Source organism: Eublepharis macularius, chromosome 12 (genome assembly GCF_028583425.1).
Source record: "Eublepharis macularius isolate TG4126 chromosome 12, MPM_Emac_v1.0, whole genome shotgun sequence".
Taxonomy (NCBI): Eukaryota; Metazoa; Chordata; class Lepidosauria; order Squamata; family Eublepharidae; genus Eublepharis; species Eublepharis macularius.
In genome coordinates this window covers 53,372,589-53,380,496 of record NC_072801.1, presented here as the reverse complement: position 1 = coordinate 53,380,496, position 7,908 = coordinate 53,372,589, and the positions used below count along the sequence as shown (strand labels likewise).

The window sequence follows — 7,908 nt, the reverse complement described above, 5'->3', positions numbered from 1 at the left end:
CCTATGTTTTTCGGACAGCACTCAGGTCAGTGAACAAAATCCCCAGTGAGGCTAATAGGATTCTGGATCAGGTTCAAGGCCATGGTCTTTAAAGCCCTTAGCTTTAAAGGTTGAACCTCTGTTCTGTTAACATTTAATAGCTGGCCATCTGACCCCATGGATTACTGTTTGGGTTGTGCCCATGTCTAGTACAAACCAGACTTTCATCCTTGTAAATTCATTGAAGCCAGTGGGTTTAGAAGAATACAACTCAGCACAGGATTGTGCTGTTAGGTCTGTTCTTACGTTCTCTCAGAAGGGGGTAGCATTTCCACTTATTCTACCTTCTGCTGCAATCTAAAGAGACCTCCAAATCCTCGTTCTGGGGTTTAGCAGGTCTGCAATGAGAGCAAGAAATCAACATACATAGCCGTTCCCTCTGAAGAAAACCCACGTGCCATAAGTTTGGTTGTGTATAGGCCCATGTTTTCTACCTTGGTTTTAGTTGGGATTTTGGTGAGTGTAAATGCTGATGTAATGCCGAATGCTGGTTTCAGTGAATCTCTACTCTGAATGTTAACTTCTTTAAATTGTTTGTTTTTAGCTTCTGGTTACCTCTGACATTCTAAAGGAAGTGGTATGTCAAATTAATACGACCTTACCTCCTGGCAGCTTGCTGCTCAGATGGGGTCGCACCTTGCCTCCTCGGAAGGAGGAAGAGCAGAGGAAACTCTGGGGCATGTGGGCCTCTGCTGCGTGGATGGAGTCTGTAGTCTTCTGGGACGGCTCCGCTCACCCACCCTCAGTGGGTTTCAATGCTCGGAGCAGGCAGACGCATTTCTGCACTCCCAAGCGTTGAGGCGCCAGTGTGCGGCGGTGGTGGCAGAGTCCCGGCGGAGGCTTGGGTCGTTTGCGGCGGTGGCAGCGTTCATCTGTGGAGTCCCGGAGGAGGCTTGAGACAGCTGCAGCGGCGGCGGCGCTCGGCTGTGTGGCCCAGCTTGGGCTCGTGGTTTGTGGCATCATTGTTGCGGTCCTTTGCAAGGGCTGTGTGCGGAGGCTTCGGCAGCTGCAGCGGCGCGTTTGCTGCAGCGGGAATGTTTTCAGCCGCGGGGTGCTCAGCCACGCTTGCCGGGGCTTGTCCTTGCTGCGGCTGCAGCCTGCGGCTGTGTTGGCCCGGCAGCGGCGCAATTAGCAGGGTGGGAGCTTCTCGCTGCCGTGGGTGGTGAGCTCGGCTGCATTCTCCCTGCGTGGCTCGGGTGCTTTTGCCCGGAGGCTTGGCGTGGCAGGGGGTTGGAGGCTGTCCCCCCAGTCTCCTTTTGTGGGAGCGTGTTTGGAGTTGCACCCCCCTTTTTTCTTTCTTCTTGAAGGGAAGCAGATTTGAACACCCCCCCTCTTCTTGCCTTTAATTGTCATATATATATATATATATATATATATATATATATATATATATATATATATATATATATATATATATATATATATATATATATATAAAGGGGGAGAGAGAGAGAGCGAGTGAGAAAAGAGGCTGGTGCAGAGGGCAGTGTGGGGCACTGGGTAGAAGTCACCATTTTGTGGTTCCCTAGGCAGCCATTTTAGGCATCATTGGCAGCCATTTTGGGGGATAGTTGGTGGCTGGCTGTAGGACCTCAGGCTTGGGTCTTCAGCAACCCTCCCCCCACTTGTGTTCCAGTGCAGCTTGGCTTGCTATATCGCTATATCCTGTAGGTTATTGCCTACTTATTGTTCAATACTAGGGGGAGCAGGCTACTAGCGGATTATGCCACCCAAAAAGGGTGGTGGCCCGGGTAAGGGCAAGCAGCCTGCTAAGCGGGCCCCAGCGAAGAGACCTGCACTGGTGGTTTCATCTTCAGAGGATGAGGAGGACTGCTTTAACCAACAGTCTATTCTGCAGAGCTTAGCAGCCCTGGAAAGGAATAAAGTGGTGAGTAAGGGGGCCGTGCCTGGTATAGAGCGGGTACAGCCCATTCGTGGAGCGTCTAGAGACGCAGTTAACAGGGAGATCCTGAGATGTCTTTCTGTTCTGGAGGGGTCAACAGGTGCCGAGGCTGGCCACTCTAGTGGAGCCCATCGGGCGAGTGGACAGGTGGCTGAGGAGCCGGTTGTGGACGTCGCACAGGAGACAGCGGAGGAGGCTGCAGTGGATCCCGTGCCAGTGGCGTTGGTGGTTGAGGACCCTATTTCTGCCGCGGTGGCTGCTGACCCTGCGGGGGCTGGAGGTATGGACCATGCACCTCACACTTATTCTGCTTGGCCATGGGGGCCATGGGGCCAAGGTACCCAGCAGGGGACTGCTCCGATAGCTTCAGGAGCTAATCAGCATTTCCCAGTGAGCTGGGCCCCATTTGGCCAGCATCCCTGGCAACCACAGGGTGTGGGCTTGGCAGGTGTACAGGCAGGGCCAGCTCAGCCTGCATGGGGTGGTCCAGATTGTCCTTGGAATCAGGGTCAGGTAGGAATGTGGCCTGGGTATGTGGGTGGCCCCTGGGGTTTTCATCCTTATCCTGCAATAGCCTATGGGAATGTGCCTTTTAATGTGCTCCCTTTCGGGGATACAGCACTTCCATTAGATGACCATCTTACCCAGGCGACGCAGGATAAGATTCTAAAGGGGGAATATGTTGACGTGTTTACCCTTCTTTTCCGAGAACTGCAAAAGAAGGCTAAGGAGGATTTAGATGACAGGGATAAGGAGCGGTTGAAAAGATGGTGCGTGGATAGGACCTGGACCAATTGGCTGCCAGGCTTTCTGATTTACACTGGGGTACTGGTCAGAGCACAGCCTCATAGGGCTGCATCTTTGTTCCAGTATCTAGATATTATTTATAAGGGCTATACTGGCTTCTTGGGTGCTGCATGGATGCAGTATGACGAGGAGTTCAGGATGCGGGCAGCCCTTTACCCCAGTTTGCCTTGGGATCGCATTCACCAGCAGCTTTGGCTGCAAGTGATGGTGCCGGCGAAGCCCAACCAGGGGGACTGCTCTGACAATGGCCACTTAGTCCAGCTCCCGTCTTCGGTTCCTTCTGCCCGCCCTGCGGTGGGGCAGCAGGTTCAACCCCGGCTGCTTTGCTGGGAATTTGCCTTTAAAGGCGGGTGTAGCAGAAAACCCTGTAGGTTTCAGTATGAGTGTCCTTTCTGTGCTGGACAGCATGCGTATAATGCCTGCCCCAACGCCAGGCAGACCCTGGCAGCTTTGGCTTTTATAAGCAAAGCTCGGGGGTTTCCTGAGGCCACGGGCAACTTCCGAGTTAGGAAAATGTTGGAGGGGTGGTCACATGAGACTGCTGTCCATACTGATCAGAGAGAACCCTTTTCCCCAGTGGTTTTGAAGGGCCTCATTTCAGCCTGGGGTACAATTTGCTGCTCAGGTTATGAGGCTAAGCTGTTTCACGCTGCCTCCTTGGTGGCCTTTTTTGGGGCGCTCCACATTAGTGAACTGGTTGTCCAGTCTAGGGCAGACAGGTCTGGTCGTGCCCTTATGGCCCAGGATGTGCAGTTTGAGGGGGAAGGGGTATCCCTTAGGATCTGGAGGTCCAAGACAGATCAACATCAGAGAGGGGTAGTTATTAAACTGGGGACCTGCTCTGACCGGAAACTGTGTCCGGTGCGGGCTTTACGCAAATTTTTGCATGTTAGGGGTAATGAGCAGGGGTTTTTATTCTGGCATGAGGACGGTTCACCCCTGACTCATTACCAGTTTTGGGCAGTGACGGAGAAGGCGCTGGCCAAACTGGCGTTGGCAGGCGTCAAATTCTGTACCCATTCCTTCAGGATTGGGGCCGCATCCACAGCGGCAGCCATGGGATATTCTGGGCAGGCTATTCAAGGAGTAGGTAGGTGGAGATATTCCGCCTATCGTTCTTATGTTCGCCCTTTGAAGTGGTTTTAACTTGATACTGATTGATGTTTTCTTTAGGTGCAGTGTCTTGCCAAGAGAGACAACGGATTCTGATCTGCGGACACAGCATGATCTTTTGGGCTGCTCATCAAGCCAAGACGACACAGTTCGGGTCCCAGCTTGGTCTGGGCAAATGGGCAGTAGTTGAGTGGCAAGGCCATCGTGGCCTTCGGTGGCCTGGCCTGTTGCCACTATTATTTAAGGAGCGGTGGGATCCTCTGCCTCAGATACTGGTTATTCACCTTGGGGGGAATGACCTTGGGTTTGTCCATGGCAGGGCACTCTCCCTTCATGGGACATGCAGGTGGTTGTCCAGCATTGGCCGGGGGTATTAATCATGTGGTCTGCCATGTTACCGCGTAGGGTTTGGCGGGAGGCGGAGGATCACCAGGCTATTGAGCATGCTAGGATAAAGGCCAATAGGGCCATTCAGAAAGCTCTTGGGGAAGGTTTGGGGGTTTACCTACCTCACCCTAGGATTAGGGCTGAATTTGCCGGCCTCTATCGAGGTGATGGGGTTCACCTGTTGGAAGCCGGCAATGAAATTTTCCTCAACGACCTGCGGCAAGGGCATAGGTTGGCACTAGGCCATCAGTGGGGCACAAGGGCCTAAGCAGAGGCTTGGCCCTGGTGTTGGCAGGATTGAGTTTGGTTATGGGCAGCGGGCCGGTGAGCACCCTTGGCACTTCCCTATCGGTAGGGAAGAGGGGTCTGCTAGGAGCGGCTGGTACTGCTTGTGATGGCTGCCAGCGTGCGTGGGCAGACTGCCTGGGGGAACCCCAAGTGCAAGTCCTTCCTCACTGCTGTACGGCTTAGGAGCTTGAAAGGGGGGGACCAATTTGCCTGGCCGGCTGGGTTGTCTTGCCATCCCTTGGGAGGGCTCGCACCCGGGGCTTCGGGGCTCACCCAGACAGGCCAAGGCGGAGGTCTGGGTGTGACCCCGTGGCTTGACCTGTACCACTTTCCCCTTGCCACAGTTAAGGTTAATGTTCATGTTGAGGTTAATTTCAATAAAGTGGCCCTTAGATCCAATATATGTCTCTGTCTCTTCATTCCGACTTGGGGGGGGGGGCAATACAATTTTCCACAGTAAGGAAAACAAATCTGGCAATTGATACTTTTTAACTTGTATGTGAAAAGTAGCTGCTGGTCATGAAATCAAGACATGCGTTTCTTTTACCGGATTATACCAGAGAAAATTATTCAGTGATTTGCGTGGATAGCAGTGATACATCACCCCTTTAACACATAGTAAAGTCCAAAGAATGCAGCAGGGAAGGTAAAGGAGAAGGCTAGAAACCACAGGGGCTGAGGTTACGGGAGAACAAGGAAAAAGTGTCATGAAGTGCAACCTGGGAAGTGTAGTTTCCTTCCTAAAAGTGTGGAGATAGAATGACACTGTGGGAATAAAATCTTCGGGAGGCAGCATGGAGCTCTTCCCCCGAACATTTAAGTGCCAACACATCTGTCGGGGGAATGCACCCCACTGCAGATGTTGTGTGGGCGGGATCAAGGCCTCTCTGCTGTCACCAATCAATATCTCCTCATATGAAATCATTCATCTTAGAGTCAACTAAGCTGGTATAAGTTCCATACTTAAAAATGTCACCGGTGTGGATAGTAGTCTCAGGTGTGTATGTTGCTGTCAAGATTTATCATATTTCATGTACTCAGACACAGATAGACTGCACTAATCAAGTTACGTTGGTTACAAAAATAGAAGAAAGAATCCAGCAGAGGGAAAAGGGAATTCAGCATCACTTTGTAGTTTGATGAGCTGAACTCTTGGGAGTAAGTTGCCAAGCACAGAATAGAGGTAGAATTCTCATTTATACAGCATCTGGATTTTGTTTAGACAGAAATTAGCAGTATACAGTGTATCAAGTCCCATAGTACTGGTGAAAATCTGGTGAAAGCATGTGTGAATTTAAGCATATGGAGAAGACATTGAATGGAACACTATCAAGGTTCTTGTTCATTTTCTCATTGCATTACATTTAGTTTTGCTGATTTTTTTGCTCTGTCTAGCTGCTCCCAGAACTCTCTCCTAGCTTGAATTTTGTGTTAGTAATGAATGCTGCTTCTCAATCTGACTATATGAACACCTAGAATGAATATTAGCAACTCAACTTTACAATCTGAGCAGAAATTGAAACAGGAGATTCCAAGATGGAAAGGGGTAGAGAAGAAAACAACTACTTGAAAAATGGCCTTCTCCCAGGTATTCAATAAGTTATCATATCAGATAATCAGTCTGTGTTTCTCTCTCTCTTTCTCTCTCTGTGTGTGCATAGAATTATTGCAGAATACTGTTAAAGTTACGCCGTTCCATCCGTCATAAACTTTTACTTAGCTATCTGAAAGTGTTGTACTGCACCTAAATCCTGATTGATAATTAAAGTTACTACACAGCCTGTAAGCAAAGATTAGCAGTGTGGATTAAATCAGGAAGGTATCCACTGGCCTTTCATCAGTTTCCATGCAATTTTCATTACACAACATTAATATATGTACAAGCTACAAAACCTCTGTGAGGTTTGGTATAGTTCCAGATCAAGTGGGCAGAATCTACAAGTATGGAACGTATATGAGCTTAGGTGAGTCTAGGATGAATGATTTCATATGAGGAGATAGTGATTGAGGACAGCAGAGAAATCTTGATCCCTCTCCGTTTTGTCCCTGATGCAGAATGTCTCATTTTCAATGCAAGGCTTCTTGCAGACCGAGATGAGGAAATGGAAACGCCAGTCTAATTTTAAACTGATATCAGTAGAAGAAAGGAAGGTAGCGTGGTACAGCCTGCTCTCATCAGATCTCAGAAGCTAAGAAGGGTCAGTACTTGGATGGGTGATCACTAAGGAAGACTCTGCAAAGAAGAAGCTGGCAAACCACCTCTGCTTCTCTTTTGCCTTGAAAGCCCCTTGCGGGAGTCTCCATGAGTCAATTGGAAATTCAGCACACACAAACGCACACAGTAGAATAAAATGGTTGCTCTGATGTATCCTACAGGCAGACTACAGCTGGATGCGGTGGCCATAATGCCCAATCTTACCACTACATCTGAGTTTCTGCTCCTGGAATTCTCAGACATCTGAGAACTACAGATTTTACACTTCTTTGTGTTCCTCACAGTATACTTGATGGCAGTGACTGGCAATCTTCTTATCATCATTGCTGTGGCCCTTGATCATCGCCTGCACACCCCCATGTACTTCTTCCTCTTGAACTTGGCCATTCTGGATCTTGGCTCAATTTCTGTCATGGTACCCAAAGCCATGGCCAATTCACTCATGAACACCAGATCAATTTCTTATTCTGCTTGTGTAGCTCAAGTTTTCTTTCTCTTCTTTCTTGGAGGGTCAGATTTTGCCATCCTAACAATAATGGCACATGATCGGTATGTTGCAATCTGTAACCCGTTGCAATATGAGACAATTATGCACAGAGGAGCCTGCATTCAGATGGCAGTCAGTGCATGGATTACTGGGATACTCAATGGTATATTACACACTGGAGGAACTTTTGCCATCAGCTTCTGTTCCAATGTGGTCAATCAGTTCTTCTGTGAAGTTCCACAGATTCTAAAACTCTCCTGTTCTGACATGTATCTAGTTGAAGTTGGCATTATTATGTTTGGCTCTTTCCTTGGACTAGGATGCTTCATCTTCATTATTATCACTTACATGCAGATTTTTGGAACAGTGCTCAGAATTCCTTCTGTGCAGAGTCAGAAGAAAGCCCTCTCCACTTGCCTTCCCCACCTCACTGTGGTGTGTCTGCTGATATTTACTGGTATCTTCGCCTATGTGAGACCTCACAGTAACACTTCATCTGAACTGAATGTGCTTTTTGCAATAATGTATGCTATACTCCCTCCCTTGTTCAATCCATTCATCTATAGCATGAGAAACAAAGAAGTTAAGACTGCGTTGCTGAAGCTCTCCAATTTAGGGCATTTTTCTAAATTCCTTGCTAGCAGACCTTTTCTGCAAAAATGGAGTTGA

General features: G+C 48.9%; 1 pseudogene; it reads left to right on the top strand.

Annotated features, from left to right (window-relative positions):
- The first annotated feature begins 6,930 nt into the window (after window positions 1-6,930).
- LOC129339394 (olfactory receptor 14A16-like) lies at window positions 6,931-7,908 on the top strand (annotated as a pseudogene).